We start from the raw sequence: 18,592 nt of genomic DNA, 5'->3' as shown, positions 1-18,592 counted from the left end.
AGGGGGTCTCTTGAAACTGCATTTCTGTGGTTGGTCTGACGGGGGGGGGGGAGTCACCTAAAACTGCAGCTCTGTGGCTGCTCTGCAGGGGGGGGGTCCCTGAAACTGCAGCACTGTGGCGTTCAGAGACACGGGTGCTGCAGAAGCAGGGGTCCTTCAGTGTCTGGATTGCACAGGACAGGTGCTCTGAACTATGTGTGGAATGACAGGATGTTGTGGGCCTGTGTCTGAACTCCTTCCAGCTGGCTGAAAAGAATGGTACACATGACACTGTACATGTGTGTATCTGTGCCTGCATGTGTTCATAGCATGTGCAGTGGATGTGCATGTGAATTCACACATATGGAATGGAGGGTGTTAAGTGTGTATGTGTGTGTGTGTTGTCTGTATGAATGTGTGTGTGTGGTGTGCGTATTTGTATGAAGGTATACATACAGAGTGTACATGTGTGGGTGTACATACAGTATGTGTGTCCAAAATGTGTGTGTGTCCAGTGTGTGTATGAGGGTATATACAAAGTGTGGGGTGTGTGTGCATGTGTTCTATTGTCTATATGTGGGTGTGCAGAGTATGTATGTGTGCATGTGTGTATACATGCTTGTCTTGTCTATATGAATGTATGTTTGTGGCATGTGTGTGTATGAGGGTGTATATACAGAGTGTAAGGTGTGTGTGCATGTGGTGGGGGGTATACACACAGAACATGTATGCATGTAGATGTGAGTGTCCATATGGAGTATTATGTGGGGGCATGTAAGTGTACATATGGAGTGTGTATGTGTACATATGAGGTGTGTATGTGGAAGTCATGTGAGTATGCATATAGACTGTTCATATGTTTCCATGTTTGTATTGTGTGAATGTGTGTGTGGTGTGTATATACAAGGGTGTACATAGAGACTGTTCGTGTGTAGGGGGTGTGTGTGGGGTGTACATAGGGAGTATGGAGTATGCACATATCTTGTGTTCTGCCTTGAGTGTGACTCACTCACTTGAGTCAGACCAGGGGAGATATTTTGAAGTGAGGGAACACTGAGGGACCTTTGGGCTTTAGGCCTCCTTTCCATGTCTATTGTTAAGCGTGAAAATGTGCATGGAGCCTGCTAATGCCAGGCTTGGGAGACTGCAGAGGCATGTGCCAACTTCACAGAGTTTTATCCCTTGCTGGTCCCAGTTTCTCTGCTTACATCACTGCGACAAATAGCTTGGCCTGCAATCAGGCCCCTCCCAATGTGTCCAGAGCCAGGACTCACCTGTGGTCCAATATGTAGGAGGGACAGGGACTGGACTAGGTGCTGCTAACCAGGTAAGACCACTCCCTCTGCCCAAAGCTCAGGTCGCACAATCACACCATCTGTGTCTCTAAGCTAATGACACCTCAGTTTCTCTACCTGTAAAATGGAGAGAAGACCAAGAAGTTCGTTCTCCCACTCAGAGATGGTTGTGTGTCCAGGAGCACTGTGGGGGACTTTACAGACTGGTACATAGAAATACCAAGAGCATCCACACATGTCCCCTGTGACCACCCTCATAGTCTCACGGATAGCACAGGCTGTACCCTTAGGATGAGTTCTTCCCTGTGTTACCTCAGGAGAATTGGTGTGTCTGCTGTGTGCAAGATGACACGGGTCCCGAGAAGAAGCCCTTGTCCCAGCGCTGGACTCTGTAGTGAGCCTGGGGTGTGGAACAGAATGCTCCTTCCATCTGTCTCCAAAGAGCAGTGGCTGGGGACAGAAAAGAGAGAGAGCCAAGCCCCCTGCAGCCCTGCCAGGCCACAGGGCTGGGGAGCAGGCTGCCGTCCAGCCACCCAGCACAGGCTGGCTAATTGCCACCGTGAGGCCACTGCCCTGGACCGTGACACGGGCCCCTGACAGATGTGATTTATGAAGGCCCTCGGCAAAGCGGAACCCACTCAATGGCCTATTACCTCACTTAGCAGACACCTTGTCACCGCCCGAGAGCCGGGTGTTAAAAATACAAGCCAGGCAGCCGCTGGCCGTGTGCAGTCTCCACCTGCTGTGCGCCAGATAACGGCCCAGGGCCACCACAGTCCTGCCCAGCTGGGCTCTGAAGATGCCCAGGTCCTCACAGATGTCATCAGCCTGGGTTCCAGTAGCAGAGAATGGGAGCAGAAACGAAGTTCCTGAGTCTGATTATCCCAGCCATGACTGGCATCACTATGGAGACTAGGCAGCTGAGGCCTATCCAGTGGACCAGAACCAGGCTTCCACACTCAGAGTTCAGCTGACCCTGGCAGGCATTGTCTCACCTCTGCTTCTGTGAAGCTACAAGATGTCCCTGCGACCACTGTGAAACCCTCTGTGTTCACAGTTCACAGTTTTACAGGTCTACCCCTCCCTGTCCCAAGGGTCTTGGTTCCAGGGATCAGAACCTCTGTAATCCAGGCTGCAGTTCTGAGGTTGGCAGCTGCCAGGAGTTTACACCCTGTCCCATGGACTTCAAAGGCCCAATTCAAACCTAAACCTCATCCCAAAATAGCAAGCATCAAGTCAGTGGCTGGAGACAAGCTTCACACTGGGCTTAATACAGCCTTGGGAAAGATCTGTCTGCCTCCTGCTTCAGAGCCCAAGTGCACATATGTATCTATGTGTTGATGCCTGTGTGCACATCCACACATCCGTGCATCCACAAAGGTTTGCAAACAGTTGAGGATCAATGTGGCTAAGCATTGATTGAGGCCCAGCCCCATCCTCAGCCAATAGTGTCCTGTCTCAGTACTGCTGACATTGGTCTTGTGTCCCAGCTGCACCTTCTGGGAGGAGCAGGAGGGATCAGCCTGTAGGTCCATGGGCACCAGGATGGGCAACCTTCACCCCGAGCATGAAGGTCAGCAGGCTCACTCACACCTCCATCCATCACTCACTGACAGGGTCACAATAGTATCCATGGATGAGTGTGCTCCAGGGAGCTCATAGTCTTCTGGGCAAATCAGGAAGGAGGTGGCAGAAACTGTGGGGACCCAGAGGAGGTTACTACCTATTCTCCAGCCTTGGCAGGCCTCCCAAAGATGACTCATCAGTGGGAATCGAGTAGGTGGGAGTCACCCAGGACAGAGGGGTGTCAGACTGGGAGGAGCCGGGTCACCTGGCTCATGGACCACCTGGCCCTGAAATACCTTTCCTGATGTGTCTGCTGGCTTCTCTGCCCTCTGCACTTCCTGTGAGTCCTTCGGGCCTCAGTTTAAAACCTGCCCTGACTTCACACATGCACACACACTGAGACATAGGCTCCCGGGGGGGTCTTTCGTCCCTGTACATGCTCTCTCTTGTCTGCAGTGATATTGTATTACCCAACCCCCAGCCCCAAGAAAGGACTGAGTAAATGTTTGTGGGCTGACTAAGCGTGAGAGACACAAAAGACCCACCCATTTGGAAAGAGAAAACCCTCCCGAACCCAGGGTGACTGGCCCTCCGTGGAGGACCATGGCTAACCCTGACACCGTGTGTCTCTGTGGGCCACAGCAGAGGGGCCTGAATCCCTCTCACCTCTGCCCCTTCCTCAGCCATCTGTACAGTGGGAAACACTGAGGTACAGTGAGGAGGCATCATTTGGGGGCTCCGTCACCCTAGTGTGGGGGATGTTGCCTCTCTACTCCTCAGAATGTTGCCTCCTGGGCTGGGGGGGTCAGAGGGTAACCTAGCAACCATCATCACCACGTAGGGAGGAGTTGGTCTTCAAGAAGCATTGATTGTGTGGTGACTGTGTGGCCACTAACAGTTCTGAGCTATTGAGGGAATCTGTGCTGGAGTTCAGTATGTTTGAGAGGTCATGGGACAGACTTGGGACCCTTCCTCCACCCCTCCACCTCACCTCGGGACCTAGGATGCTTCATTCCCTCCCTGAGTGAGCTGGGTGGGTAGCACATGACTATCTCTGCCCTTGCAATGTAGCCTATGTCTAGAGACAGCTGCTGCACAGTAAACAGAGCCTGTGGCCCTGCCTGAGGACTCAACCTTCCTAGGCCTGCAGAATCCCATAAGAGGCCCTGTTTCAGACATGACCCTGAAGTCCATAGAGCCTCTCCCTGAGTTCTGGAGCTACAGTAGAGCTCAGAATCTACACTCAAAGAAGGCTCAACTGAGGTTGCTCAGCAAGGTCAATCATTCATTCAGCAAACATTCCCAGCTTTCTTAGAGGCATGAGGAGAGTCATGTGACCATCACCTCCTGGGACCCATACTTCAAGTTCATTTATTAGGACTTAAAAGGTTCTGGGGTAGACAACTGGGGACACCCACAGACAAAGCAGTGGTGCTCAGAAGAGGAGGGGGAGGAAGAAGAGGAAGAAGAAGAGGAAGAGGAAGAAGAGGAGGAAGAGGAGGAGGAAGAGGAAGAAGAGGAGGAAGAGGAGAAGGAAGAGGAGGAGCAAGAGGAGGAGAAGGAAGAGGAGGAAGAAGAGGAGGAGGAGGAAGAGAAGGAGGAGGAAGAGGGAGCTTAGGGAAGGGAGAGAAGGAGGAACCATATACGCAGAAATCTAGGGGCCAGGAATTCCCAGGAACAGAGCACCACAAGAGGCCCAAATTACAGACAGGTGTGCAGCACACACACCATGCAGACAGCTTTGCCTGCAGGCACAGTCACACAGGTGCTCCGCTGATCCATCACCTGGTCATTGGCAGCTCCTGGTGTGCTATGGAGGTAGATCCCAGAGAAGGCATGAGGCAGGAACAGCTCTGAGCCTCTGGAAGGTACCATGGTGTGGCTCAACTGAGGTAATCCAGCCTCTGTCCCAGTCAAGAGGAAAGAAAGTCCAGGGTTTTCTATGCAGCTGGGCAGACACTGTCCATCTGTTTGCCCACCCATCTGTACAATTCATATGCCTATCTGTCCATCCATCTATTCAATTCATGGTTTTACCAGCCTTCATAACACAACTAAACTGCTCAGCCTAGCCCCCCAGGTTCATAGGCCAGAGTGGAATAAATTGCTTCAGATGTATGTTTGAGGGTTTCTAAGCTGGTGACAGAAGCCCCCATTGCTTTCTGACTTCTGACCTGAGTCCCCAGAACCAGCTTAGGCCACTACCTAACCGGGATGGAAAATGGGCCCACCTGATAGCCATCTTTAGGACTTTGTGCAGAGCTGCAGAGGAGCCGGCCAAGTCAGGTGGGTACCGGAGTCAGGGTACAGCTGATCTCAACTCTATTTTAGTTTCTGGTATGTCCCTGGAAGGCCTGGGGTGGGAGGCTGGGGTTTTACGAGAGGGATTTGCAAGGCTATTTTCAGTAAGAATGGAGGACCAGTGAGGCCCTCTCCAGTCCAGCAGGCATAGAGGCTCAGAAACCTAATCTTGGCCACCACCCACCCAGGAGCAGAGCCGAGCTGGCATCTGCTCCTGAACAGTTCACAGGCAGAGCTCCAACTGATGAGGACAGGGCCTGACCCATCCCACAGACAGGGACATCGAGGCTTGGAGAGGCGGAGGCTGGCACCATAGCCCTGCTCTTCCCCAGGTCCCAGGACAATAAGCTATTTCTGTTCCAAAGGCTGTCCCAGGTCTGACCGGTTCCGTGCCAAGCCACCATTAATCAGAAATGGCGATACATCATGCTGCCGACAGGCAGGATGGTGGTAGGCGCCTGTGTGTGCCAGGTTCCACTCCAAGCACAGCACAGATTTCACCATCAACCTGTTTTCGCCCTCCAGACCACACGGAGAACAGGGCTGTGCCCATTGGACAGAAGAGATGTGGTCATCACACTCCTGGGAGACAGACAGAAGACTTAAAGGTCGGCAATCCCCCTGCCTCTCTGCAAGCCCCACCTATCCTAACACTGTACCCCATAGCTGTGATCTGAGGATGACAAAATCCGAGACATCCTTGGGCAGCTTCACACTGAGATAGAAATAAGCCCAATGAACTATGAAATGGGGCCATAAATAAAGCCTGGAATCGAATTCTACCCTGAGTTGGCTTGGCTGTAGCCTCCCCTGGGGTCATTGGCCTTCCTGAACCTCAGTTTACCCTTCTGAGAAATTGGAGCCCATCTTCTCACCCTATGTGCTCCCCCAAACATCATCATCATTATCATCAACAACAACAACAAAACAACCCTCTCTGTGGTCAGATTTGGAATCTGGAGCCCAGCAGACAGACAAGCCTCTAGCAAGGCTGGGGTTGAATGAGCACTTAGAAGCTGTGTCCCAGTTCAAAGGACAGTTAAAAGGGCAGAGGGCTGACTCTCTGCCTCCCACACAACCTTTCTCAAGAACGGAAATCAGGAGAGCAGGAATTCAGGGTGTGACCTGTAACAGCTGTGCAGCCTTGAGCTAGTAACCAAACCTCTCTGAACCTGTCTCTTCTCAGCCTCAGAGTAGGAGGACAGCCACAACCAGGGTTGTGAGAAGCCAGTAGAGGGTTCCTGTAGAGTCACCTTTGTAAGAAGGCACCAGCAGCTCAGGCAAGGACCAAACAAGCATGATCCCCACTCCCCACACCACTTCCCTGCTCATGTGCACAATGGTTCAGCAGAAGCAATCCCACTGTTCCATGTCACCCATAAGTCTGAGAAAGAGATCTTGCCAATATGGGGGTCGAAGTAGGGTCCCCCGGGACGTGAGGCATGGGAAAGTGCAGGGCTGATGCTGGCGGACCAGTGGAAAGAGGACTAGTGAGTACACACTGAGAAGAAAGGCCAAAGAGGACTAGTGAGTACACACTGAGAAGAAAGGCCAAGTGAAGGAGCCGAGCAAGTGAGCAAGCGAGCGCACGAGCGCACGCAGCTGCAGCCCATGTGGAAAGGGAAGCCCTTCCCTGCGCAGGCTTGCTGGAGTGAGTGAGCGTTTTTCTCTGCCCGTCCCATTAATCTGTTTGCTGTGTCCTGTTCCCGCCCTCCCACCTCCTGTGCCTGTTCATCCCGGGCTCACTCCCTCTCCTGAGGGCTCCACGGGTCATTAAAACCGAAACAAGCCCGGCTCTGATGGTTAAACCAGATGCCAGGCGCGTCCTGCCGGCCCCTCTCGGGGTCAGACCGTGGGGGGCCTAGGTTCCCAAGGGGGACGGGCCAGACGAGGGGAAACCCAACCCGAGACACATGGAGATCATTTGCCAGAAGAATGGGATCCGTGACCAGCTCCAGCAGAGGGCAAGGAAGGAGAGAGGGGGTAAGGGCAGTGGGGCCAGGCCAAACTGGGCGCCACCCTGGGCTGAGACTGGCTCAGCCCAGTGCAGACTCCTTCCCTCCCCCATCTCACCAAACTGGGCCAGGCCTCCAGGCCCTCCGGGCCCCCTGTGTCCTCTCCAGTGTGCCAAGGACTGAAAGAAAGCATTTGCAGCCTCTGACCCCCTGAGCAGCTCGGGCCCTCAACAGATAGCTGATACATAGAAGATGAAAACCAAGGCTCAGAGAGGTCATGTGATTTTCCAAAAGACACACAGCAAATCAGTCAGGAATTTCCCAGAAGGCTCTGGGTAGCTTGTTCACTAAGAAGGGATGGGGTGACCTGGTCACTATTTGACAAACCTTTCACACTGTACCTTCATGCCCCCTGAGGTAGGTCTCCCGCCCATGGCTGGCCCCATTTGCTTGTCCATTTCTTTAACAACAGTTGTGTTCAATACAACTCAGGTCCCATAAGTTTACCTGCGCAAGCTGGATGGTGATTCTGATACGTTGTATCATTTGTTTTAACCTTTGGTAAATTATAACATTTGTCATTTGAAATTCCCCTCACTGTTTAGCCCAGCCTGACCTTAGACTCACAGCAATCCTCCTGACTCAGCCTCTACATCTGATAGTTTTGAGCTTATTCGGTGACATCTCAGTGGCACCAATTCATTCCTGACAGCACCCAGCTCTCACCTTCAAGTGTCTCACACTAGTCTCCTGCCTCCCATGTACCAAGTTCTGATTCTCTTTTTCCCTCTGTGGCTGCTTCAGGCCCACTTTCTTGTCCATGAACCTGCAGCCAACAGGTACCAAGTAACTGAACTGTCGCGACCATTTGCAACCTTGTTACCCCTCTGGAGGGAAACCATGAGGTCATAGGATAACTCTATAATGGGTGTCCTCACCATCCCTGAACCATAGCTCAGCCTGCACAAGGTGGTAGGGAACCAGCCCCCATCATCTCTTGCTTGGACACCTCACTGCCCCACTGCCTCTGCCTCAGCTCTTCCACTGGCTCATCCCAGCCACCAGTGACCCCTGCCTAGACCCACATTGCTCTCTGAAGACATTTGTTAGGAGCCATATTCACAGTGGAATTGCTTATGTCCCGTGTCTGCCTCTATCCACCAACCACAACTCATCCCTCACATGCTATCTGCTGCCTTATCTGATCCCGTGGGTGTTTGGGATTGGAGATTGTATCTGATGTGTGTCTCTCCAGAGTTCTGAGAGCACAAGAGCCTCAATAAGTAAATATCGCTTGTTGAAAAAAAGAAATTGAGGCTCAAAGAACCGGCCTGTCTGAGGAGGCACAGTCAGATGCAGAGTGACCAGAAATGGCTCTGTCTGCAGAGACAAGTCAGCCAGGTGCCCAACAGGTGCTCACTGCACAGCGCCATCGGACTGCCTTGGAGTCAGCTCAAACCCTGCCTCTAGCTTGTTGGACCTCTCAAGACTGTTGTCCTCTCTGTGCCTTGATTACCACAATCTTAAAAGGCATGATCCCTAGTCTCTGCTTGGTGGAATTTGGTGGTTGTTTGCCCCCATTTCCCCTTCCTAAGATCCCTTGTCCCAGCTGGCCCCTCCTGCCCGCAGGTTAGATGGACACAGTGGGGGTTGCAGGCAGGGAAAGCCACCGCTGGCAGCTCTTTCCCCTGAAAGGGGCCCCTCAGCCCCTCAGGCCCAGCTCCATATCAGGAACAAAGGCCTTGTGGACATTCAAAGCAAAGCTCTGGGCTGGAGGCCAGAGTGGGCGGCCACAGAGATGGCCACGGGGCTCGTGGCGGGATGGCCAGTGACTGGAAGCTGTCCCTATCCATCAGTCAGCAGTGACAGCTCCTGGGGCCTTGCAGCCCCCCTATGGTCCAGCCAGCTGACCCTCCTCCTTCCCTGCCTCGTGGCCCCAGCCAGTGACCTGAATAGCAGATCCTTGTGAGCAGTGACAAGCCTCTGCTCCAGGCTTCTGCTCCTTCCTGCTACATCCCAAACACAGAGAGAAATGAGATAGACACCCATACCACACTTACCCTGCTGGGGAACTGAGTCCTAGGAGTCCAGCAGATGGAAAGAACTTGGCTTGGCCTGCAGACAGCCCACTGAGTGCCCTGGGCATGCCTCGCTTCCTATCTGGGCCTCAGCCCCAACACACACACACCACACATGCACATACACATATACACACAGCACACACATTCACATGCGCATACACACAACACACATACACATATACACACAACACACACATGCACATACACACAACACACTCATGCACATACACACAACATACACATGCACACACACATGCACACACATACACATATATACACAACACACACATGCACACACATACACATATACACACAACACACACATGCACACACAACACACACATTTGCATGCATATACACACAACTCACACATGCACACACACATATACATACACACATCCATATCCACACACACGTGCACACTTTGTGGTTGGATTGTCATCTCCAAGCCTTTGTGGATCTGGTGATACTGGAGTAGTTGGTGTGTACCACAGAGACATGGTGCTGCTGATGGGCTCAGGGGACTGCCTGGTTTCAGACCAGCCTCTGCTTACTCTTGCTGTGGTCCCCAGACAAGTTATTGAATGTCTCTGCGCTGTGTCCCCCTGCTAGACTGTAAAAGCAAAGGGGGAAATAGGGTTGGTGTAGGGAAAGGCTTCTGGGCAAAGGAAACAGCTGGGGTGGATGCTCAGAGTCCTGACCACATTGAGAGCATTTCAGGCATGTGGTAGAAGCCACTCTACCTATAGCAGGGCAGGGAGGGAACTGGACCATGGCCATGAGCTCACATTGGCTCTTTCTTCAGAGTGGCCAGAGACTTGAGACACGAGAGCTATGCCATAGTCTGTCTCTTAGAGGGAAAGAAGGGCTGAGCTGTAAGCCTAGAGTGTCCCTGGGAGGAAGGACACCCGGACCTGGGCACTGTGTCACCACCGTCACTGTGGGGCCGTGTGGGTGTCGTTCGGCAGCTGTTATTGGCTTCCTGTCAGCAGGTGCTTTTCCTTTAGAAGCATGGGAAGCCAGGGGTGTCAACTGGTCCAGGAGTTCCTACAGCCTGGGTGGTAAAGGGGGAAAAAACCCAGCTACACGCCCGTCACTAGGAAGATGACCCAATGTGTAGTGACATATCCGTGCTGTGGAATAGCCCATCGCCGTGGCCTTGTGTCAACTGGAGCATCACGTATCAACAAGGATCAGGCTCAAAATAGGACTTTGAGCCAAAAACGTACCCACAGGACATGCATCCGGGAGGAGCGTGCTTACAGAACACTTTAATACAGTCTAGTCATGCCCCGTATCCTGAGCACAAAGGAGACAAGCAATGTGGGAAGGATGAAGCCAAGGCAGGATGGTAGGACATCCTACTGGCCACCAGAACACTTGCTTGCCTTCCCTTTATTCCTGCTGTGGTCCTCACACTTCCAGGACTGCTCCTTTCTTACCCCTCTTGGCTCCTTTGCCTTTTCTAGGCCATTCCTGAGGTCAGATGTGGGGGTTGCCTGTAGCTGTGTGCCAGCTCCCTGGGCCTAGGATGTATGTAGTAGGTGCTCACAAAGCTGATGGTGTTGGTGGGAGGGATGAGGAAGGCTCCCCAGAGGGAGGCATCGATCGTGTGAATAGCACACGAGCCTGGGTAAAGGCAAAGACTGGGACAGAGGCAGAAGATCGCTGGTTCCTACCCTTGGCCTCCATGCCCCACCATGCTGAACACGTTTCTGGGCTCCCAGACCCACTCTGGAGCAGGAAGTGACCCTGTGCCATCAGGGAAGATGGAAGGTCTGAGCATGGCCACCCAGACACAGTAGGCACCTGGCTGCTGTCAAAACCAGTTTTTGCCTCTGAGGCAGAGAGCTCAGAGACTGATCCTTGAACAGCTGTGCCTCCTGCCCACCATGGCTTCCCCTTGGAGTCCAAGGTCAAGGTATGCCCTCAGCGCCAGCATGCCTCCCAGGAGTTCCAGACACTGCCAGCTCTATATCTCCTGTTACCTCCAGTGCCACACTGAGCCCTCCTCTTAGGGGCAATACCCTCCCTCCTGAGTATTCTTCTCTGTCCCCCACTGACCCCAGGTCCCAGTGCCACTGCTCCAGCTGTGACCTCCAGCACTTCCACCATGGATTTTGAATATGCCAACCCCTTCCTGCTGCCTTCTCCCCTCCTCCAACACAAGCATCAGTCCTGACTGCTCCCTTTTGTTGGTGTTCCTCTGACAGGGTCACAACACCACCATAGCCTTTTGGGGTGCCTGGCACAGGCCCCCAAGAAACCAGCTCCAGGACAGCAGGGATTTTTCTCAAAAGGTTCAACACTAGACCCAGGGCATATACAGGCTCAGCTCCTGTGAATGAACAACCAAATGGGCAAATGAATAAATGAATGGGTGAGTGTGTGAGCAAACTAGTGGATCTGAGTGAATGGACAAATGGGTGAATAGGTGAATGGATGAGCGAATAACTGAGCAAAAGAATGGGTGGATGAGTGAGTGAATGCATAGTTGAATGAGTAAATGAATGAGTGGATGGATGAATTAGTGAATGAGTGAGTGAATGGATGGGTGAATGAATGAGTGAATGAATGAGTGAATGAGTGAGTGAATGGGTGAGTGAACGAATGTGTGAATGAATGAGTGGGTGGATGAATTAATGAATGAGTGAATGAATGGGTGAGTGAATGAGTGGGTGGGTGAGTTAATGAATGGGTGAATGAATAAGTGGGTGGATGAATTAATGAATGAGTAAATGAATGGGTGAGTGAATGAGTGGGTGGATGAATCAATGAATGAGTTTGTGAACAACCAAATGCACAAATTAGTGAATGACTGAACACTTGGAGTGAGTGAGTGAGCAAGAGAACGAGTGGATGGTTGTTCAAGTTAATGAATTAATGGGTAAATGAGTGAGCAGGCCCTGTGTGTATCTTCCAGGTCACTCTGGACATCCTTGAGGGAGCCTAGATGCAAAGGGAGACATCTGAACTCAAGTCTCTTTCATGGAGACAGAAGATGTTTGTCTGTAGAGGGGACTTCCCTGTGTGCCAGCCTCCCTGCATTGATCTGGGAGAGGTAGAAAGAGCCCAGGCAAATTTCCCTGCCTGACAGTCCAGGATTGAAGGTCATTAATCCCTACTGGGCATTAAACCCTTGCCTGGGGAGTGGGCAAGATCCAGAATAGTGGAAGGGAGGATCGGCAGCACCTTGTATGCCCCAGGGGTTCATCTCGGGCTCCCACTACCAAGCAACCAAGGACACGGGAAGAACAAGAAGCATGAGACATGGCCAGGGAGGGTCTGGGCCTGGGCACTCTCGTCCACACTGGAGAGTGTCGAAGGACCAGCTCTGCCAACTTTCACTCACTCTGGGCATCTACACATAAACTTCAACTCGTGCCTTCATTGCCCCTGTTTTCAAAGGAAGAAGCTGAGGCTCAGAGCAGCCAGGTGACTGACTGGCCTCCCAGTACCTCAGAGCTGACAAAAACCTCAGTGATGACTGAGGCCAGGGCAGCAGGTGGGCATCATGGAGAAAGCACTAATTGAAATCTTTCTATCCTCCTCATTTGGCTACATCTTTACCCACCTTACACATCCAACTCCCCTTCCCAAGAGACGCAGGTTGGGGTGCAGGTCTCAAGTTCCCCAAAAGCCATGGCACTCCTCTGTCAGTGTCCCGTTCCCTCTGGCTCTCCCAACAGAAAGTTTCTCTTCCACAATCATTTGCTTAAAAGGATGAAGCTCTTATCACTAGCCTGGGACCTTCCATGGCAGGTCTGTGTATTTAGGCTTCCCTAGTAGGGGCCATGGAGCAATGGGTTCCATTTGTACAACTCACAAAACTTGGGGGGGGGGGGTGGCAGGTAGAGTGCTTTGTTAAGTTCAAAAAAAAATCTTATTGGGTGAAGGGGGCAGCAAAGAAAACTCAGGGTTGGGACAACTTGGAGAGGCAGTCTCACGAGCTTCACTCTCCCAGTCTAGGCCAGGGATTGACTCCATACAAGGTACTTGCCACAGGTACTCTGACTCAGGGGCAATAGGCCCCTCCTGAGACCCAAAGACTGCTACTGTTGCCAAACAGGCCCTGAGAGTAACCAGGAGCAAGCCTATTCAGGAAGATCTTCAACCTGATGCTGAGTGAGCCCAGCCAGGCCCAGAGAGGGAGAAGGAGGGGCAAGAAGAAGAGGAGAAGGAAGATGGAAATGAGGAGGAGGAAGAGGAGTGCATTAGAGAAACAGAGAGGACAAAAGAGGAAGAACGAGGAAAACCAAGATGAGACATGGAGTAGAGTGGCCAGATTGAGGGGAAAGGAAAGAAAGAGAAGAAATGAGGTGGAGACAGGAAATAAAAGAATAGGGGAAAGGAAGGGAGGGAGAGGGGAGAGGAAGTGAGGAAGGAAGAGAAGAAGAGAGGGGGAGGAAACAGGAAAGGGTACAGAGGGGAGAGGGACAGAGAGGAAGGAGAGAGGGAAAGGAACGAGGAGGGGAAAGAAGAGGGAGGAGAGAGGAAGGGGGCAGGAAGAGAGAGGAAAGAAAGAGAGGGGGAAAGGGGACAGAGGAGAGAAGAAGGAAGAGTGAGGAGAAAGGGGAGTGAGAGAGAAGAGGGAGAGGAAAGGGGAGATAAAGGGGGAAATATGGAGGGAGAGAGAGGGAGGGACGGAGGGAAGGAAGGAGGGAGGGAGGGAGGGAGGGAGGGAGAGGGGAGGTCATCCCATCCACACACAGGCTGGCCATCAGGAGCATCTTCTCTATCCTGCCCCAGGACAGGGGACATTCTGGTGACAATGTGGACAGGTGCATCTTTGATTGGCAACTGGGTGGGTAGACAGGTGAATGGAAGGAGGAATGAGTAGCTGAGCGGCTGGATGAGTAGGTAGATGGGTAGATCGGCGGAAATGTAACTGTGTGGATGGGTGGATGGATGAATTGGTAGGTAGATAAATGGAAGGACTGATGCATGGATTATTAAGTGAGGGGACGAATAGCTGAGTGGTTGGATGAACGGATAGATGGCAGGCAGATGAACGAGCAGGTTGATGGATGGGTGAATGGGGGAGGTGGACAAATATGTAGATGGTTGGAAAGAATGGTGATGAATGACTGAACTGATGGATGGATGGGTGGAAAGAAGGTGGATAGAGAAATGGACAGGAGGATGGATGAGTGGTGGAGAGGTGCGTGGATACATATATACATATGTACATATATATGTATGTACACACATGCACACATACATATATATGCATATGTACATCTATACATGAATGTGCACGTACATGTATATGTACATATATACATGCATATATATGTGAATATGTACATCTATACATGCATGTGTACATGTATGTATGTACAGATGTACATGTATATACATACAAACATATGAAAACACTGATAGATGGATAGATGTTCAGGTGAATGGATGGGTGATGGGCACGTGTCAGGGAACATTGATGGATGTATGGATGGTTGTGGGGATGATAGATGCTTGGTCTCAGGTCATGCTAGCTATCCTCCAGCCTCTGCAACAGGGTCCAGACCAACAGGTTCTATCATTCAGCCATCCATGGTAAGGACTAGAAGATTCACCAGGGACACGAACAAAGTCAGGACTGAGAATTGTGAAGCACTTTGGAGCACAAACAGGTCAGGTCCAGACCCAGAACAGAGATGGCTACCCTAGGCAAGCCAAGAAGACAGAATGGGTCTGTGACCTTACCAGCAAATAGGGTGGGTTAAATTACTAAGAACCAGCAAGGCCCCCCTGAGCTCTGGTAAGCTCACTTGGTGGGAAAGGTGATGGTGGCATCAGATGGGGATACAGTGGAGTCCCGATGCGTTTGGGAGCTGGGCTTGGGTCTTGGCTGGCGGTGGTGTGAGAATGTATGGGTCACCAGCATTCCTGGTTCAGGTCTGACATCACAGAGTCAGTGTTGATCTCTGGAAGATTGGCTGCCGTTTTTTAATGGGAGAGTTGGGAGCTCCTTTGTTTATACACACAGAGTGTCCCTGTGCTCTCTGTCCTCCCGTCGTGCCAAGTCTAGAGACAATGTACCAAGCCCTCTGTCTCCAAAGCACCAGCACAGCTTGTACCCAACCAACCTACCCGCAGCTCACCAAATCCCCCCACGAGTGACAAGACCAAGTGTCCGAAGGTGTCGGGTTCTCCCGTCCCTCCCCAGAGCTAGCTAGCCCAATGGCAGCCAGGCCTGGTCCCCCAGGGAGCAAGGAGTCTCCTCCAGTGGTCATGTGTTAGGGTAGTGCTAATCTCTCATCTCCCGTGGCTGGACAAGGATATACAGGGCTTGACCAATAGCCGCCCAGGTCCACGACCTCATCTCAGAGTGCAGCCGACAGCTGGTCCTCCCTGCCTGCATGACCTTGGGTGGGCTGCATTCCAAAAATGATGGCCCAGGAAGGGGTCATGCTTGGATTTTTCTCAGCTCCTGCTGGCTCTAAGGGTCTCCTGAACACCTCCTCAGTGACAAACTTAACAGACCACGTCTAAGAGCAAGGGTTTCTGGGAGATGTAAGATAGGCCTAAGTTAACCACAGATTGCAGACGCCCTGCATCCAGCTAATCTTTGCAACCCTCAGGGACAGCGGGGAATGAACTGAAAGACCCATTGTGAAAGTGGGAAAACTGAGCCCCCAGAGCTGGAGGTCTTGCTGAAGGCCACATCAAAATCAGTCTAAACCACATCCTAGCTTCCAGTTCCCACAAGTCCTAGCTTCCCGGTAAGTGCCTTGTCTTAGCCCCAAGTGCCTTCTAGCTGGGTAAGGGTGTGAAGCAGCTTGAGACAGACAGAAGAGGAATGAAGACACAGAACTTGGTCACCCACCCCTCCCCCACTTCCAGATCACTCAGATCATACTCCTCCCAGAAAGGCTCTGAGAGGTCCTTACATGGCCCCCAGGGGCCAGGTCACGCAAGGCTTTACAAGAGGCTAAATTTAAAACTGCAACCCAGACCTCAGGACAGGGGAAAAACACTTGGAGGAGGGGGACTGTGGGTGAGGCCAGAGCTTCAGGCATCTGCCCAGGCCCTCAGAGTCACCCAGGGGACACGGTTCTAATGTGCCCAGGGAGTGTTTCGGTAACAACCACAAGTCTTGGCCAGAACACCTGGCTGTCACCTGGAGCTCTCTGGTTCCTGCCTAGAGCCACTGATGAGGAGGAAAGAGACCTCCAGAGGACCAGGACTAATGTTCCTGCAGAGGAACAAAGCATGCTGCTGTCAAGCACTCACTCACAGATTAAGGTAGGACTCAATCACACGGACAGGAAATGTCCAGAGCAAGCACACACATGCACCTCATAGGTGTCTCTGGTCTTCTGGGTTATTGCACAGGAATCTTTCACATTCAGCACACATGGTACAGAAAAAGCAGGCCAGCCCATCCTGCTACATACGTGTACATGCATGTGTGGAAGAGAACAGCACATGGCTGCTCACATAGGACAAGAGACCTCACTTGCAACACACACATATACCACATACTTTCACACATGTATACACAAATATAGACAGATACACACATGCAGACACACATACCCTCACACATACTTCCACATATATAGACATGCACTTGTATACATATATACATTCACACATATATACACACATACACTCACACACACACTTAAACATAAATACATACACACTCATGTACACCCATACGCATATATATGCTCACACACATACAAATACATACATACACTCACACACATACATACACATATATACATACATACACTCATGTACACACGTACACATATATACATATACACATATACTTACATAAACACATACTAACCCATGTATACACATACACTTATGTACATACATACACATATATACATACAAACATTTATACATACCAACATATATACACACAAATATATATACATATATACTCATATACACTCACACATATATACTTACACAATATATATACAAACAATACATTCACACTTATAATATACACTCATGCACACACATACACATATATATGCATACATATATGTATATACTCACACACATATATACTTAAACATACATGCACATACACTCAAGCACATACATATACATATATACATACACACATATATACACAGACATACTCACATGCACATACATTCACACATACATACACATGCACTCATGCACACTCATACACATATATACATACACACATATACACATATATACTCAAACATACACTCATGCACACACATACACATGCACTCATGCATACATATATACACATATACATACAGAAACACATATACACATACATGCATATGAACACACACACACACACACACACGTGTGCACACACACATACTCTTGTACCATGCTGTCATCTAGAACCTAGAAGAGGAAAGAGTTTTGGTGTGTACTGAAGAGCCAAGACAGAATTCTGAGTGGATCAGAACAGAGACCGAAGAGCATCATGTAGTCAGAAACAGGGTGCAGGTTTTAATGTGACCACCCCAAGTGACCTCAACAATCTTGCTTACAGAAGGTCTGCTGGAACAGGAATGGTGCCAGAGGCTTCTCAGTGAGCAGTAGTGTGGAAGGAGAGGACAGCAAAGCATGGGCCGAGGACTGTCCTTGGGCCTCCATGCCCTCATCTGTAAAATGGGCATAGATGCAAGGCACAAAGGACATCAGGGCTAGGCCAGGTGCTAGACTCATTCCATACAGTGAAATCAGGCCAGAGCAAATAGAACCAACTTCTGGTGGTAGAGTCTACCACCCTGGGGAAACTGAGGCCCAGAGACAGAGGTTATATGGATGCAAGCTGATCTCATAAAGAAGGGAGTGGCAGGCAAGCCTCCTGCTTATATTTGACAGCTGTGTCACCCCCAGCAGGGGCCCCAACAAACACAAGAAGGGAGCAGGAGGTGAGGGCCACCAATGGGCCTGCAGCATCCACACCCTTAAGCTCCCCACAAGCTCAGGATGCTACTGAGAAATAGCCATGTCCCAGAGGGGGAAACAGAGGCACAAGTCTCAGTCACCTGCAGAGATCCCAGAGCCAAGTGTGTGACAAGGCTGGGCCTGCAGCCAGTGCTGACACTTCTGGGATCCCTCTGCAGCCAGCCCGGCCCTCTGTCACTAGCTTCCCTAGTGTCCAACTCCAGACAGTGGTGTTTCCTCCCTTCCTGCCCAGATGGCGACTGTCGCTTTGTCCTGAGGGTGTCCTCCTTTTGCTCTGCTTTCTCTGGCTTTCTTTCTTTCTTTCTCTCCCCCAGCCGCAATTGGAAGGACAGAGAAGCAATTCCCTGGATGGCAGGAGCAAACAAAAGGGGCGGCTGTCAGCTAGTCCCAGGGCCCTGCCACCCAGAGCTGGGGATATGGAAATGAGCTGGTACATATGCAAATGAGACTCCTGGTGATTTGCATGGGGCTGCAGAATAAA

This window comes from Mus caroli, chromosome 5, assembly GCF_900094665.2.
Source record: "Mus caroli chromosome 5, CAROLI_EIJ_v1.1, whole genome shotgun sequence".
Classification (NCBI taxonomy): Eukaryota; Metazoa; Chordata; class Mammalia; order Rodentia; family Muridae; genus Mus; species Mus caroli.
Note: the sequence above shows the minus strand (reverse complement) of the source record.